The sequence below is a fragment of the Phaenicophaeus curvirostris genome, chromosome 2 (assembly GCF_032191515.1).
Source record: "Phaenicophaeus curvirostris isolate KB17595 chromosome 2, BPBGC_Pcur_1.0, whole genome shotgun sequence".
NCBI lineage: Eukaryota > Metazoa > Chordata > Aves > Cuculiformes > Cuculidae > Phaenicophaeus > Phaenicophaeus curvirostris.
In genome coordinates, this window is record NC_091393.1 from 118,683,028 (window position 1) to 118,700,849 (window position 17,822).

Genomic DNA, 17,822 nt, shown 5'->3' on the forward strand with positions numbered 1-17,822 from the left:
CGGCAGCTCCCTGCCAGGAGCAACGGCAGAGCTGGGACTGTGTGAAAGGCTGTGGATATGGAACACACTAGGAAGAGTAGGGGTGGGAAGAGGGAGGCTTGGGACGCTCTGCTTGTGCTGCCCACCAAAACTGGGACTGTTCAGGAGGCTGTGTAGGAGCGGGAAGGAGGGATGTGGACAGCCTTGATGTGCAGCACTTTTTATTCTGGAACAGAAGGAAACGCTACCTACAGCAGAGACATCGCCTGCTGAATGATAGCCCTGACGCCTTGTACCTTGGTTGGCAAAGGTATTTGGTTTCAGTTTTCTCAGTGCTTCACTGCTGAGATCAGACAGTTGTTTGTAGCAGAACCATGTCTGAGAGAGGATTGGAGCTGGGGAAAAAGCAGGGTGAAAAATCATGGTGAGTTTCTGGGCTTGAGGCTAGAAGTGGTGGGTGGAGCTGGTGCTGGGTCACTCAACAAGTCAGACTGGATGCCTCACAGTGGTCCTCTTTGACCTTGGCGCTTGCTGAGCCAGGTAGGTGATTGTTTTATGAGCTGAGGGATAGCAGTTGCCTGGTGTTGTAGTGGGAATGTTTTCCACGAAGGGAGACGGGAATGGCTGCAAGCTGGCTTGGAGCTGATGGAGCACAGAGGTGGTGACCCACATCTCATCCCATTTAGATACAAAGCATTTGAAATCTCCTTTCTCCAGGTTGTCTTGTTTAAAGACAAGTGGCGGCAGCAGTGCTGGGAAAGCATGCTGATCATTTCCCACTGCACTTCTGTTGCTGTAGGTTGTGCTGGCTCTTGGGGAGCAAAGTATCCTCATCCCCATCTTCAGGCAATGGGCCAGGGCTTGGTGGGGTGAAAGTAACTGCAAGTTGGTGGTGGGGCTGGCAGCCGAGAGCATCTTGTGTCCTTCATCTGAACCTGCTGTCTCTGTACACGTGCACACCACCCTCATAAGCCAAAGCATCAAATTCAGGTAGGGGAGCCTCAGAGTTCATTTTCCTGCTCTTCCTGCAATGGAAGCAGCTCAGGAGTCCAGGTCATCAAAACTTTACTTGGGGAATTCTGGCCAGTTTGCTTTTTGTTGTGGATGCCCAGTGCTGCCCTTGTGAGTCTGAGAAATGCACAGGAGCTGAGAATGTGCCTCATTGTGCAAGAAAGACCTTGAGGGGCTGCAGCACGTCCAGAAAAGGGGAACAGAGCTGGGGAAGGGGCTGGAGCCCAGGGGTTCTGGGAGCGGCTGAGGGACCTGGAGCTGTTTAGTGTGGAGAAGAGGAGGCTGAGGGGAGACCTCATCACTTTCTGCAGCTCCTGGAAAGGAGATTGGAGCAAGGTGGGTTGTTGGTCTCTTCTCCCAGGTAACAAGGGATAGGGTGGGAGGAAACGGCTCTGATTCTATGATTGTTCTTGGTATCTTAGCACCCAAAGGGGTGTCCTTTGCCTTGGGCCTTATGCTGTGCCAGTTTCCTCAGCTGGTGTCCTCCAGCCTCTGGTACTTCTCAGCAGCCCAGCTTGTCAAGCCCGTGGGAGCTTTCAGGCTCAAGCCTGACTATGTTGTGAGTCTCACGTTTTTAGCAAGCGTGCTAACAGGCAGCCTTTCTCGCACAATGCCTGGAGGTGATGTTTCTTAAGTACATGTGGTTTTGTTTGTGTTTTTGCATTAAACAGGAGAACCCTTGAGATCAGTGCTGGGAGAAGGAAGGCAAGTGGTGAAGGAGTCGATATGTGATGTGCAACGGGTCTGAGCCAAGGATCCAAGGTGTAGAAGGTAAAGCACAATCGAGCCCTGTGCTGTCAGTCTGCTTCATGTCTGGCTTTAGATCGCTTCTCCCCTTGCTCTGTTTTAATGCAGTCTGCCAAAACATCTCTCCACTCTTCTAGCAACTCTCTCTCTTCCCCCTGCGGTGAAGTTAAAGTGATGGTGAGTCAGGGAAGGCTTGTAGGAGTTGAGCAGCACCAGTACATGGTCAACCATGGAGTCTTAATGAAGATTCACGTACACATATTTTTGCCATCAGCTCTTATTTAGTCGGATCTTGTTGTCCAAAAGTTTTAGCTGGCTGCTCGCGAGAAAGCAGTATTTCACAATATTCTTATTGCAGCAGTTTACATTCTGGTTTTAAAAGCAGTTTTGAATGTCACTGATGCTCTGAGCTTGCCTGCTCAAGTGTCTGGGAGGCCTTGGGATGCAGATCCCCGCCCACGGCTCAGCTGGGGCAGTTGGACTCTGAAACCATGTCCGTGATCTAAAAGTGTCTTCTTTAGCATCATTCTTGGGTAGGTTCTTTTCTCAAAACCCTTTGTAACCAAGATAGGGTCACCATGTAGGTGATATGTCCAAGGATGGGATTTTGTGCCCTGCACTGAGCTCCCGCAGGCAAACTCTGGAGCGTTGTCAAAACTGCTGGTGAATTTGGGCTTGAGCGAAGGTGTCAAGCATGCAGCAAAGTGGCTGGATCTTGGAGTCACTCCTGCCTCTGCCAGAGGGCGGCGTCCTCTAGCAGAGGGACTCAAGTGCACCAAGAGGTGGCTTCGTATTATGCAAAACTACTCTGGCAGTATGAGTTGAGTGGGAGGAGCATATGGAGCTGCCACAGTTACTCAAGTTTGGATCTGGCTGCCAGATCTAACTCCTGCTCTTAGGAAAACTTGGATGAAGTTTGAACTGTGAGAAGCAGATGAGGTGCTCTCAAGGCTCCTTTTGGCCTTGAACTCCTCTAATCTGTGAAGAAATCACAGCTGCGTCTCTAATGACACGTGACCAGTTCAAGCCCTTGTTTTGACTTGCTGTCAAGATATTTCTCCAGGAGCACTGTGTCCTCAAGCATCATCTTTGGAGCGTCTGCTCTGTATATAGTTGGCTTGCACCACTTCCAGCAGACTTAGCAACTGTGCTGGTGATTTCCTCCAGGAAATCCAACCATGCAACTTTTGGGATTGTGGCAACCAAGCCCAAGTTTTGCGCCTCTCACTACAAGAAGGTCATGGAGGGGCTGGAGCATGTCCAGCGAAGTGTAACAGAAGTGGTGAAGGATTTAGAACATAAGCCTTATGAGGAGCAGTTGAGAGAACTGGGGCTGTTTAGTCTGGAGAAAAGGGAACTGAGGGGAGACATCATCGCTCTCTACAACTGCCTGGAAGGAGGCTGTAGCAAGGTGGGGTTTGGTCTCTTCTCCCTGGTAGCCAGGGACAGGACAAGGGAAAATGGCCTCAAGTTGCACTGGGGGAAATTTAGGTTGGATACTAGGAGGAATTTGCCCAGGTGGCCAAGAAAGCCAATGGCATCTTGGCTTGGATCAGAAACGGCGTGACCAGCAGGTCCAGGGAGGTTCTTCTCCCTCTGTACTCGGCACTGGTGAGACCGCTCCTCGAATCCTGTGTTCAGTTCTGGGTCCCTTGCTACAAGAAGGATGTTGAGGCTCTGGAGTGAGTCCAGAGAAGAGCAACAAAGCTGGTGAAGGGGCTGGAGAACAAGTCTTACGAGGAGCGGCTGAGAGAGCTGGGGGTGTTTAGCCTGGAGAAGAGGAGGCTGAGGGGCGACCTCATTGCTCTCTACAACTACCTGAAAGGAGGTTGTGGAGAGGAGGGAGCTGGCCTCTTCTCCCAAGTGACAGGGGACAGGACGAGAGGGAATGGCCTCAAGCTCTGCCAGGGGAGGTTTAGGCTGGACATTAGAAAAAAAATTTTCACGGAAAGGGTCATTGGGCACTGTCAGAGGCTGCCCAGGGAGGTGGTTGAGTCACCTTCTCTGGAGGTGTTTAAGGCACGAGTGGACAAGGTGCTAAGGGACATGGTTTAGTGTTTGATGGGAATGGTTGGACTCGATGATCTGGTGGGTCTCTTCCAACCTGGTTATTCTATGATTCTATGAATTTCTTTACTGAAAGGGTTGTCAAGCAGTGGAAGAGGCTGAGAAGGGAGGTAGTTGAGTCCACATCCCTGAAAGGTGTTTAAAAGATAAGTAGGTGTCGTACCTGGGGACATGGTCTTGTGGGAGATGTAGCAGGGCTGGATCGATGGTTGGACTCAATTATCTTAAGGGTCTTTTCCAACCAAACCCGTTCCATTATTCTGTAATTCTAATGACGCTTTTAAAAGTTGCTTTTTTACATTTCTGTTAGCTGTCTCCCCACCCCCAGCCATGGATCTCTGCCTCTTTGAGTTGTTTTTCTGCCTTGTTCAAGTGAAAGAGTCAATCCCTTTTGATTTATTCCAGAGCAGCCCTTGAGCTCAGCTCCCGTGAGAGCCTCCTGACTTAGAGTTCAAACGATCTCACATCTTTGAGGCCAGGCTGTGGTCTTCCATCTTAAAAAGAGAGAAATTACACGTGTGGTGTCAGAGAATCGCTTATACCTGCGGCAGCAGAGGATGCCAACGTGCAGAATTTCAGGTTAAAATCTGGTTGTTTAGCGAAGGTTTTATTTTCAAGCACCTGGTATGTTTTTTAGTGTTCCATAGAGATAAATATTTCCTTTCAAAGTGGTGTTGTTGGCTGGGATCCAGCCTGTGATCCTACATTAAAGCAATTTTTGGTGTTTAAACCGCTTCGTCACCATGGTGGGTAGAAATGGTTCTGATCCCTCATTTCCTGCAGGTCTGGCTCGTTTTACCTGCGCTGACTCCCAAGTTCAGTCTTTGTCTGCTCTGAGTTTCTGCACAGGCAGGAGTGTTGGTTGCTGCCATAATTGTCTTGTTACCGGCTTGGTGTTTTCAGGAACAAACGCTAACAGGTAGGCCAAGGACCAGCATTTAGGCATAACATCTGCCTCAATCTCTGCGTTTTGTTTTCCTGGCTGCCCAACTCCAAGGGGTTTGGAGTTGGGAGGTGTTTGGAGGTGGGAGTGAGGCTTGATTCACACTGAACGAGAAAGACTTGCCTTAAATGTGGATTTCTAATGCTTCACTGCTAGCATCATCCTATGGAGCAGTTTAAAAGGTACCCAACAGTTGCTGTGCGTATCAAATGACTGTCTTGACATACCAGACGGGCTGATGTGGTTGATACCATAAAACGCCTGTTACTGGCCAATGTAATGATAAAGCGTTAAGCCCTGTACCGAAGATGAGCTGTGTACTTTAGGAGGAAGGGGGTGCAGACAACTATCCAGCATATTTATATTTCATAGAATCATGGAATCGTGGAATCATGGAATGGCTTGGGTTGGAAGGGACCTTAAAGCCCATCCAGTTCCACCCCCTGCCATGGGGACACCTCCCACTGCATCAGGTTGCTCCAAGCCCCATCCAACCTGGTCTTCAGCACCTCCAGGGATGGGGCAGCCACCACTGTTCTGGGCAACCTGGGCCAGGGCCTCCCCACCCTCACAGGAAAACATTTCTGCCTAAGATCTCATTTGATCTCCCTGCTTTCAGCTTAAAACCATTCCTCTTCATCCTGTCCCTGCGCTCCCTGATCAAGAGCCCCACCCCAGCTTTCCTGAAGCCCCTTTCAGTATAGGAAGGTAACTCTAAAGTATTTATATTTATATTTATATTTATATTTATATTTATATTTATATTTATATTTATATTTATATTTATATTTATATTTATATTTATATTTATATTTATTATGAGGTGTCCCCTCACTCTCCTCTTCTCCAGACTAAACAGCCCGAGGCCCCTCAGCCACTCCTAGAGCTCCAGACCCTTCCTTCCCCAGCTCTGTTCCCCTTGTCTGGATGCACTCCAGGCCCTCGATGTCAGGTATGCATGGAACAAAATAGATATATGAGAGCTCCTGTATGCTACTTGTCTTCCATAGGCCCGTGCTTAGTGTGAATTTATGCAGTTGTTGCTACAGCGCTGTGTTTGGAAGGGCAGAGGTAATAGAAGGAAGACCTGTAATATACGGGGACCTTCCTTTTAAAAAGGAAGCAAGGTGACCTTGCCTCTGCTTCTAACTTGGGAAACCAGCAATGCGGTGGGGAGGAGACGCAAATTAGTGCAGTGAGGGCTCGGTCAGCCGCCAGCAGAAGTTAAAGCATAGGTTGGATTGGTCTGGAGTTTTAACTACGAGTGGGGCTGTCAGGGCTGCAGCGTAAATCTGTCAAGTTCTCCTTATCTTCTATTGATTGAATATAACAATGTATTGATTTATGTATTTATTAATCTATCAAATATATATTTGGGAGAGGTGCGTCTTTATCTTTTTTTAAAAGCTGGTATGGCATGCAGGGGAGAAACCCGGCTTTCTTACCTGTCTCCAAAGTGATTTGCTGGCAGAGTAAGCGACAGCTCAGCCTTCACAGACCTGGGTAAAGTCTTGGGTGATGCTTTGCAAGCCGTTCTTATCAAATCCTTTTATTCAGAGTTTTATAGTCCATGGAACCTGTGTTTATAGAATCATGGTATGATTAAGGTTGGAAAAGACTTCTAAGCTCATCCAATCCAACTGTCAGCCCAACCCCACCGTGCCTGCTAAACCATGTCCCCAAGTGCCACAGCCACATGGTTTTTGAAACCCTCCAGGGATGGAGGCTCCACCACTGCCCTGGGCTTCACCGCTCTTTCAGGAAATAAATTTTTCCTAATATCCAGTCTAAACGTCCTCTGGTGCAATCTGAGTCCATTTTCCCTTGTCCTATGACCTGTTACTTGGGAGAAGGGACAAGCACCCACCTGACAGCAACCTCCTTTCCAGGAGCTGCAGAAAGCGATGATGTCTCCCCTCAGCCTCCTCTTCTCCACACTAAACAGCCCCAGGTCCCTCAGCTGCTCCCAGAACCCCTGGGCTCCAGACCCTTCCCCAGCTCTGTTCCCCTTCTCCAGATGTGCTCCAGCCCCGCAAAGTCTTGGAGTGAGGGGTCCAAAACTGAATCCAAGATTTCAGGTGCAGCCTCACCGGCGCTGACTGCAGAGGGATGATCCCTTCCCTACTCTTGCTGGCACAGAGAAAACACCTTGAGAAAGCTCGCTGGCACTGCAGTCATTTTGTGGCCTGGCTGTGTGTAGTAGATGCCCGTAGCTCAGGTTGTGGTGCAAGAACAGGTAATGGACTGGCTCTTGTTTTGCTCTGTCACCACTTCTCCTGCTCTTTCCTCAGCAGAGAAAAACCACACATCGACTTTCTCCTGCAAATCTGTGTTCTGAGCCAGCAATAAAGTAGGAAAATGTTTTCTCCCAAATCTAATTTGAAACACGATGACTGGCCTGTTCTTAAACAGCTTCCAACTGAACAATAAAGAAACTTCTCAGAGTGCTTGGCAGGCGCCTCTGTACATAATTTAGATCATAATCAGATGCATTAACACATTTTATATGGATCTCGTGGGGGCCAAGAAGACGAGGTGTGCTGGGTAATTTCTTTCTAGATTTCTTTACCTGATTGTTTATTACTCTTGGGGACTTCATTTGTGGCCCAAATGTCACCGGCAGAATCCCGCTGCTTCATGTGCCTGCATTTAGAGCAGCTCCTAGCAAGGCTTCAAATAATCTAATTGCTGTGTTATCATCAGCCTTTCTATCTGTGTGTGTCACAGGGAGGATGGAGAGGATGTGGGGAGGGAGAGGAACAGAAGTGAGGACCCAATTCTGCAAATTGCTGAGCCTCCCCTGTGCCTGTGGCTTGGTGGGAGGGAAGGTGCTGCGAGCGCTCGATGAGGAGCATGTTTCCTGCTGGGTGCAATGATTGAGCTCTGCTTCCAGAGAGCTGCACTCCCTCCCCACCTTTTCATTTGAGCTCTTAAATATAAGTAGCTCTAATTTCAGTGAAGCTTCTGATAGCTTTTCGGCGCTTAGTGCAAAGAAATGGTCACTTGTCGTTCGCGTTGCTTCATTGTTTTGCCATGAATCATAGAAACTTAGAATGATTTGGGTTGGAAGGGACCTTAAAGGTCATCCAGTTCCAACACCCCTCTTGGGGGACACACACTTTCCACTAGAACAGGCTGCTCAAAGCCCCATCCAACCTGGCCTTGAGCACCTCCACCCATGCTAAAAGCATCCTTGTCGTGAAAGCTCTCTTTGACAGAAAATCCTGTTGCTGCTTTGATAAATGATGTTTTGGGTTTCTTTCTGCTCAGCTGGTTTGTGTTATCCCTTCAAAAGGTGGGAAGCAAAGTTCCCTGTCACTTCAACATCTCTTTTATATGTGCTGAAGAAATAACCCTTCCCAGGAGTGTCATGAGTGTTTATTTGTTATTAAATGCTGTGAACTAGTGTCACATCAGGATTCCCAACCCTTCCCCAGCCATGGGCTCTGCTCTGGGAGGCACAGCTCTGTGTTGGAAGCCTGGTCACCAGGGCGTGAGAGGATGCTCCTGGCCGCTGGGTCTTGCTCACCTAGGATGTAGCCCATCCAACAGTGGCCTCAGCCCCAGGTGAGTGAGTTCCTAGCACCCACGCAATGTGCGGTCTTGGCCCAGAAGGTGGCACAGCCAGGAGCTGAACCCTTCAGGCAGGTGGGATGTGGCCCCTGTGTCCAGGAAAGCGAAAATGTTTAAGAGCATGAAAGTGGCTGGATTGCACCAGCTGGACTCGGAGCCAGAGAACAGGCAGATGTCCTGGAGCAGCCTCAGGGCCACGGCAGCCCAAACCAAAACCTCGGAGCCCCTCTTTTTCTGGTGATGATGATACTGAAAACCAGCCCTGACTGGAAAGCTGGTGGGTTTTAGTTGCATGCAGTGACACCGTGCTATGGTGTGATACTTTAAGTGCTGTGTATAGTCTGCAGGCAAACTGTCCCACTTAAAACATTGTGGCCAAAGCAGGTTTGAATGCAGAAGGGTCCTCTGGAGGCTGGAGGAGAAGCCCTGGTTTCCATTTGCCTCTTACTTTTCATTTTCTTCCTTAATAATTGTTTATCAACAATGGTTTCCCAGGCAGAGATGAAACTCAGCATCCCAGATGAGCTGCAGTCATAAAGTGGCTGTTACAACAAAACATAATGATGATGAAGAAATGAGTATCCTTAACAATCAGAGATGATTGGGTTGTTGACTTCCCATTCCACATGGTGAGCGAGTCCCCGTTTCTCATCCCTGTACCACCGCTGCCTTGTGCTGGTGAAATGTTGACAAGAAGAAAAGAAAAAGTGAGAGCTGAGTCACCCAGTGCTTCTCCCACAAACACCTGCCTTTCCCAGAGCTTTCTGGCTGAGTACCCAGGAACGGCGTCACTTGCAGGATGTCCCACCCCAAGGTAGAGAAGTTGGGCTTTCCTGAACAAACCCTTTCCCCTCCCATTTCCTGCTTTGAACCATGAGAGGATGAGTGCAGGCTGATATGAGCTCCGAAAAGGTTCGAGCAAGCAGAGCAGGCAGGTGTACAGAATCACGAGGTTGGAAAAGACCCGCAGGATCATCAAGTCCAACCATTCCTATCAAACACTAAACCATGCCCCTCAGCACCTCGTCCACCCGTCCCTTAAACACCTCCAGCAAATGTGACTCAACCACCTCCCTGGGCAGCCTGTTCCAGTGCCCAATGACCCAATATTGTGAAAAATACTTTTCTGATGTCAAGCCTGAACCTCCCCTGGCAGAGCTTGAGGCCATTCCCTCTTGTCCTGTCCCCTGGCACTTGGGAGAAGAGGCCGGCACCCTCCTCTCCACAACCTCCTTTCAGGTAGTTGTAGAGAGCAATGAGGTCTCCCCTCAGCCTCCTCTTCTCCAGGATATACACCCCCAGCTCTCTCAGCCGCTCCTCATCAGGCCTGTTCTCCAACCTCCTCACCAGCTTCGTTGCTCTTCTCTGGACTCGCTCCAGAGCCTCAACATCCTTCTTGTGGTGAGGGACCAAGAAGGAAAATACCCCCAGTCCCTGTGCTATTTATAGCCAGTTCAGAAGCAGTTTCCTTGCTTCCAGTGCCCGAATTACCAGCTGTGACTGATGTTTTCTCCTTAGGTCAGCAGCACGTACAGCGACTGACTTGTTTTGACAAGCCTGGGGGCTGTCGGTTCAGCTGACAGAGTCAGCGCAGTGGCACGTGGAGCAGCACTGCTGGTTGGTCTGGGGCACAGACACATTTGCTTGATTAGGCAGTGGAAAGGGGGCTGAGCTTGCTGGGTGGTGAAGGAAAACGAATGTTTTGGATCCTATTTGTTTAAGATCTACTTGTGCTGGACTTCAGAATTGTTGATGTAACCTATCTTTGTACAGAAACACTGCGCCTGTTCAAACAATTGCTCAGCTGAAACGATTGGATTACCTCTTACTAAACCATTATTTGATTTGGGTTAGTGTTTTGTCAAGCCTCTGAAGATAGTAGCTTGCTTTTGCTTTCCATCTCTGGATAGCATGGAAGAAGCTGCCCTCTGGAGGGGGCGCGTTGCTGCCTCCTGTGAGTTTATAGAGTCATAGAATGGTTTGGGTTGGAAGCGACCTTAAAGCCCATCCAGTTCCAATCCCCTGCGAGTCCAGAGGAGGCCACGAAGGTGATGGCAAGGGGGTTGGAACTGGTCAGGCTTTAAGGTCCCTTCCAACCCAGAGCATTCTATGATTCTATGAGTAAAGCTATCCGCAAAGGCAGATGAGGTTGCTCAAGGCTTTGTCCAGTTGAGGTTTGAGTGTTGCTGGGGTGGAAGGTCTGCTGCTTCTCTGGGCTTCTGTTCCAGTCATTTGTTTTCCCCCTGTATATCCAGTCATAGGAGACTACATTAAAAACCTTGCTGATGTCAAGGTAATCAACATCAACTGCTGTCCACTCATCTACCAAGCCAGTCACTTGCTTGAAGAAGACAGATCGGTGAGGTACAATTTTCCCACAATATATCAGTGCTGTTCCCAGTCAACTTCTTGCCCTTCATTGCCCTGGGAATGGCTTCCAGGGGGATTTGCTCCACCCTCCCTTCCCACAGATTTCTGCTCCAGCTCTGTGACCAATGATAGGGCTTGAGGGAGTGGCAGGAAGATGTGCTGGGGGAGGGTTAGGCTGGAAATCAGGAGCAGGTTCTTCCCCCAGAGGGTGGTGGAGCACTGGAACAGCTCCCCAGGGAAGGATTCATGGCACCAAGCCTGTCAATATTCAAGAGGTATTTGACCAAAGCCCTCAGACACATGGTGTGAATGTTGGGGTTGTCCTGTGCAGAAACAGGAGTTGGACTCGATGATCCTTGTGGGTCCCTTCCAACTTGGGACATTCTATGGTTCTGTGTTTCAAAATGCTGTGCAGGCAGCAGGGCAGCCTTTCTGGTTGCTCTTTATTTGTGCCTCTGAGGAACAAATACTCTGAAGAGTGAGTTTGTGTTGTCAAGTGAATCCTTGGAAACTTACAGCCGACAACCTTGGCTCTGTCTTGACTTGGCTGCTCGTGGGCTTTCATTGCCTCAGCTCATAAAGCCTTTACAATTGCTTAGAGACACTTAAAGTCGTTGGGGTTCGAATACAGGGATTCATTTCAGGCCTCCTGCTGCTGAACTTGTGTGTTTGAATTTTGAAGAAGTGTTTTTTCCCTGGTACAAATGGTACAAATGGGCTCTGGAAACCAGTTAACTTTTATCAGCTAAATGAACTGGAACTCATGAGGCGCTGCTGAACTACTCGGCATCAATTTACACTTGCCAGGCAATGGAAACAATTATGTTGGCTCCGTGAAGAATAAATCAGAAACATAGAATGGTTTGGGTTAGAAGGGACCTCAAAGCCCATCCAGTTCCAACCCCTGAGGTTGGCAGGGGCACCTCCCACTGCATCAGGTTGCTCCAAGCCCCATCCAACCTGGCCTTGAACACCTCCAGGGATGGGGCAGCCACCACATCTCTGGAGGACATGGGCCAGGGCCTCCTCAACCTTCATCGTGAGGAATTTCTTCCTAATGTTTAATGTAAATCTTTCCCTTTCCAATGTAAAGTCATTCCCGCCCATCCTGTCACTCTATGACCTTGAAAAAGTCCCTCCCCAGCTTTCCTGTAGCCCCTTTCTGTACTAGAAGCTGCTGTAAGGTCTCCCCACAGCCTTCTCTTCTCCAGGCTGAACAAGCCTAATGGAGAGGGGTTTTAGGGCGTGGATATTGGAAGGTGCACCAGGAATGCCTGCCCTTTATGCCTACTCTGGCTGTTGATTTTATTGACATTTATTGAGTCATTTCTTTAACATTTCCCTGCCTTGGTTTCCCTGCCCATAAATTACTTGCATCTTCCTTTTGGGCTGTTGAGGACTCTTGGCCATTGTGTACAAGGCACTGGCAAGGTATGATGCCAAATGAATGCAAGCTGTTTTATTTTTAGTGCCTTTTGAAATCTTGGACTTTTTGTTCTCCCTTTTATCCGTCTCTTTCTTTTTAATCACACAAAATGGAAATAAACTCAATCACAGCTGGTGCTGGAGAAGAAGCATTAGACCCATCCAGCTGGCTCTCTCGGGGCCAGTGCGGGATTGTACGCTACTCTGCATTTCAGAAGTGATTTATCTGCTTTAGTCTCGTCTGTGCATGAGGAGTGATGAGCGTCTTTCGCTTCTGTCAGCTCTCTTCATCGATCCAAATGAGAAGGGCTATTTTTAGTTGCCTGGAAGTAAATGGACATCAGGACTGGGTTATTTCTGGAAGCCCGTCAGCAGGCATTCTAGCAGGTCCTGTCGTTGGTTGGGCTGTCTCAGGTTGTGGCATCAGTTCCCAAGGCTATGAACCTGCTTTCTTGGGTGTGATTTGCTGTCCCAGTCTGGAATTGGCACCTGCTGGAGACTGTCTTGACAGTATTGGTTTACGGGAGTTAATACCCCCTCAAACAGGCTGGCTCGGAGGGATGTGGGGTAATGATTGAGCTGGAGATTCTGGGGCAGAAGATGAGGTTAGCTTAGGGGCAACATGTAAAATACACCTCAAGTGGAGACATGCCTGTGAGATGGCCTCACAGTTTGAGCCCTGGGTGTCTGGTAGTGCCGGGTTTCAGTGTGCTCTCGGGCGATGTCCTTGTGTTTATTCTCCTTTGGAGGATAGCAGAATCATAGAGTCATGGAATGTCCTAAGTTGGAAGGGACCCAAAGGATCATTGAGTCCAACTCCTGTCCCTGCACAGGACAACCCCAACATTCACACCATGTGTCTGAGGGTGTTGTCTAAATGCCTCTTGAATATCGTCAGAGTTGGTGCTGTGGTTGCCTCCCTGGGGAGCTGTTCCAGTGCTCCACCACCCTCTGGGGGAAGAACCTGTTCCCGGTTTCTAACCTAACCCTCCCTTGATACATCTTCCTGCTGTTCTCTCAGGTCCTATCATTGGTCGCCAGAGAGAAGAGCTCAGCACGTGCTCCTTCTCCTTTTGTTGTGAGGAAGCCATAGAGTGCAATGAGGTCTCCCCTCAGTCTCCTCTTCTCCAGCCTGAACCGACCAAGTGACTTCAGCTGCTCCTCCTATGGCTTCCCCTTTAAACTCTCCACCAACTTTTAGGCCTCCTCTGGACACTCTCCAGTAGCTTTATATCCTTTTTATACTGTGGTGCCCAAAACTGGACACAGTACTCGAGGTGGGGCCACACCAGAGTGGAGCAGAGCAGGACAATCCCCTCCCTTGACTGGCTGGCAGTGCTGTGCTGGATGCACCCCAGGGCACGGTTGTCCGCACTGCTGGCTCATGTTCAACTTGCTGTTGTCCAGAACCCTCAGATCCCTTTCTGCTGGGCTGCTCTCCAGCCTCTCACTCCCCAGTCTATATGGACAACCAGTGTTGCTGTGTCCCAGATGCAAAATCCAGCACTTGCCCTTGTTGAACTTCATGTGGTTGGTGATTGCCCAACTCTCTAGTTTGTCCAGATCCTTCTGCAGGGTCTCTTTGCCCTCAAAAGTGTCAACAGCTCCCCCCAGCTTCTTATCATTGGCAAACTGACTTAGTAAACCTCCAAGTCCTGCATCCAGGTCATTTATGAAGATATGAAAGAGTGCTGGCCCAAAGGAGGATATTTTCTTGGGTTTGCCTAAGCTATTCCATAAGCATTTTGGTAGAGCTTCTGTGTTGGACTCAGTGATCCGGTGTGTCTTTTCCAACCTGGTAATTCTATGATTCTATGAGTTTGTGCACAGAGCTTGCTGATGCTACGCGGAGCTGTTAGGTGCCGGTTCCTTGGCTGTGAATGTGTACGTGGGAGTTTGTGAGGACAACGACTCAACTGACACCAGTGCTGGTTGGCGTGCTTGAAAAGCACAAGCAGAAAACATTACGTATGTGATTTAGTTGCACATCACCTTCTCTTGCTCAGCAAAGACTCAAGTCTAATTTCAAAGGTCAGAACATGCACTCACTTGGGTGTTTCAGGCCTTTTGTAGAGCAGGTGAAGGCCATTACCTAAAATGAGCTTGGGGCCTGGGACATGCTGCTATTAGCTCTGTATTAGGACTCTTCTCAGAGCTCTTGGTGATCATTTACTTGATGGGCTCCTGTTGAAGCTCATAGGTACAAGGTAGAAAATTGAAGACAATTAGAATCATAGAATCATAGAATCATAGAATCATGGAATGGTTTGTGTTGGAAGGGACATTAAAGCCCATCCAGTTCCAGCCCCACCCCTGCCGTGGGTAGGGACACCTTCCACTCGGGCTCACCAGAGCTGAGCAGAGGGGCAGAATCCCCTTCCTCACTCCACTGGTCCCACTGCTTTGGATGCAGCCCAAGACACAGTTTGGCTTTCTAGGCTGCAAGTGCTCATTGCCGGCTCATGTTAAGCTTCTCCTCCCCCTGCACCCCAAAATCCTCCTCAGGACTGCTCACCATCCGTTCTCTGTGCCTTGTAGCGTTTCCTGACTGAGAAGATAAGTTGGGTGGTCTTTGTTGGCACAGTTCCTCTTCTTCTAGGGTTGTTCTTGGTGGGGGTGGTTGCTTTTTGAAGGATCTTTAGTGAAGCTTTTCTGGATACACCAGTGGAGTGGCTTTGGAGATAGATTTCTCTTTATTTCCCTCAAATTTCCTGATGATCCAGCCTTGCCGGGGAGCACTGGGAAGGGACCACATGACTCTGAAGCAGGCTTAAATTGTAAAGCACGGTCAGATCTGCTAAGCAACAGCATTGACACATTTAAATAAATCTTCTGTTGAATAATAAAGAGTGACATATTGGGAGCAATTAAAAAAACCCAAACTCAGCACAAATTTGGGCAATGACTGGAACGGAAACAGAACATTGATGTCAGGGAGGATGTTGGATAAAAGAGAGGGAGGGCTTCTCCACAAAACCGTGTGTGCTGGGGAACCAGAATGTCCATCAGGAAGGATGAGACAATAGCAAAAGTACAAATTTGCGATGAAATTATCCCTTGGCAGGGGGATCCTTGTGTTTCTGCTTCTCTGCCAACATTGGCACTGGTGAGACCGCTCCTCGAATCCTGTGTTCAGTTCTGGGCCCCTCACCACAAGAAGGATGTTGAGGCTCTGGAGCGAGTCCAGAGAAGAGCAACAAAGCTGGTGAAGGGGTTGGAGAACAAGTCTTACAAGGAGCGACTGAGAGAGCTGGGGTTGTTTGGCCTGGAGAAGAGGAGGCTGAGGGGTGACCTCATTGCTCTCTACAACTACCTGAAAGGAGGTTGTAGAGAGGAGGGTGCTGGCCTCTTCTCCCAAGTGACAGGGGACAGGACAAGCTCTGCCAGGGGAGGTTTAGGGTGGACATTAGGAAAAAATTTTCCCGGAAAGGGTCATTGGGCACTGGCAGAGGCTGCCCAGGGTGGTGGTTGAGTCACCTTCCCTGGAGGTGTTTAAGGCACGGGTGGATGAGGTGCTGAGGGACATGGTTTAGTGACTGATGGGAATGGTTGGACTCGATGATCTGGTGGGTCTTTTCCAACCTGGTTATTCTATGATTCTATGATTGATGATCGAAAGGATTTGGAACATTAATAACTGCCTAATGTCGAGAGCAGCACGTGATGGGATGTCAGGCAGCTCAGAGATGGTACGGTGGCAGCTCTTGTTCTGGTGGTTTTCTCATTGTTTCTCTGGGTCTGTAGTGAGTTGGGTGAGAGTCCTCTTGCACGCATCACTGCTGAGGTGCGAAACGCTGGAGAAGAGGGCGCAGGCTGAATGAGGAGGGTTTGTGTTTGAAGATGGTGAAAGGGATGAGAAGGATAATTCCCTTGGGATGAAGAGATAAGTGCTCTCTCAGTCGGTTTACAGATGACACCAAATTGGGTGAGAGTGTTGATCTCCTGGAGAATAGGGAGGCTCTGCAGGAGGATCTGGACAGGCTGGGTCCTGGGCTGGAGCCAGGTGGGTGCTGATGTCTTCTCCCAAGTGACAGGATGACAGAAAGTGTCCTCAACTTGCACCAGGGGAGGTTTAGGTTAGATATTGGAAACAATTTCTTCATGGAAAGAGTGGTGAAGCCCTGACAGAGGCTGTTCAGGGCAGTGGTGGAGTCCCCACCCCTGCAGGGGTTCAAAAACTGTGTGCCCACGGTACTTGGGGCATGGTTTAGTTGGCACAGTGGGGTTGGGCTGATGGTTGGAGCGGATGAGCTTAGAGGGCTTTTCCAACCTTAACGAGGGCTTTTCCAACCTTAACGATCCAATGATTCTAAGGAAATCACTTGTGGAGCTCAGCTGCAGAGCTCAGCTGCAAGAAGCTGTGAAACCAAGTGCTTGGTGTCATTTTCTTTTCTTTTTTTTAACAATTAAGACTTTGTGCAGAAGAGAATGTGCATGATCGATTGCTTCAAAAAAGTATTTTGGTGGGCAGCACCTGTTGTTCAAGGCCTCGTGCAACTGCTGTTTGCTAGTGGTTAGAGGAAAATTGTTCAGAATAAGCTGTTCTTTGCCTGTGATTTATGAGTATTTTGCACCAAAGCAGCTGGAAATGAGCACTCGGGTGTGAGGGACTGCAGTGGACGGATCATTGGGTTGATCTAATACAGCCATCCTCGTGGGGGTTTATTATTTTTATTGGATTCCATAGAGTGGTCAAATTGAGTTGTGAATTTTGTGGCTATCTTAACGACTTGGTTGCACGCCGATACCTTCACATCTGTCTGCAGGGCACGTTCGCAGGGGAGTTGGAGGCTGTGTTGCTGCGTCCTTCAAAGCATCTGTTCACCGGCAGCTTTCCCAGGCTCTGGGAACACCTCCCCTTTCCGTGGCTTGGCACCAGGTATTTACTGTGGGCATGAGTGTTTGTCCAGTGGATGGACAGCAGTTAACTTGAGCTCTAGCCTGTCCGTTGTGGTATTAAAAATCGAAGGGGGAGAGCTGTGCCATCCCTTGTGATATTTTACCCAGGTAACTAGGGATAGGACAGGAAGAAATGGCCTCAAATTGCACCAGGGGAGGTTTTGCTTTGGATAATATGGAATATTTCTTTTCTGCAAGAGCGGTGATGCCCTGGCAGAGGCTGCCCAGGGCAGTGGTGGACTTGCCATCCCACAAGAGGTTCAGAAACTGTGTGAATGTGGCATCTGGGGACATGGTGTAGTAGGCATGTGGTGTTGGGCTGGCAGTTGGACTTGGTGACCTTGGAGGTCTTTTCCAACCTTAATGATTCTATGAGTCTGTGATTTTTGTGCGATCTCAGTCTTTCATGGCTCAGACCAGTGAGATGGGAATGAGGTGGCTCAGCAGGGGAGATGCTCAACCTTACTCTTTGGTCCATAATTACTAGTACAAATGAACAGAAGAGGCATTTGTGGCTTCCTTATCCATTAGGATCTCTTGGCATTTGTTCTGCAAATGGCCTCTGAAGCTGGCATGAGTTGGAAATGGTCTGATCTTTGGGATGATGGCTGGGAGGCGGCAGCTTGTGTTGGAATCGATTGCTTCATCTGCATGAGCGCTGTGCTGGCAGTGTCCCACTGCCCATTTCTGAGCTGCTCCAAGGACATTTGCCCCCCTTACCCAGCAAAAATAGCTGTTGGGTCTTGGAGTATTTCTGCCTGGAGTATTTTTAAGCCTGGTGTGTCCTTGCCAAAGTAGCTTCAACCTT

General features: G+C 49.0%; 1 protein-coding gene across 5 annotated transcripts in view; it reads left to right on the top strand.

Moving 5' to 3' along the window:
* Positions 1–17,822, top strand: part of EXTL3 (exostosin like glycosyltransferase 3) — a 130,864-nt gene that overhangs the window by 73,674 nt on the left and 39,368 nt on the right. For 3 of the 5 annotated variants that reach the window (XM_069850633.1, XM_069850635.1, XM_069850634.1), the window contains one exon: positions 1,662–1,761. The exons of the other annotated variants lie outside the window; for them this stretch is intronic. The gene's annotated coding sequence lies outside the window, so the exon portion shown is untranslated. The remainder of the gene's footprint in view (positions 1–1,661; positions 1,762–17,822) is intronic. 5 annotated transcript variants of the gene reach the window in all.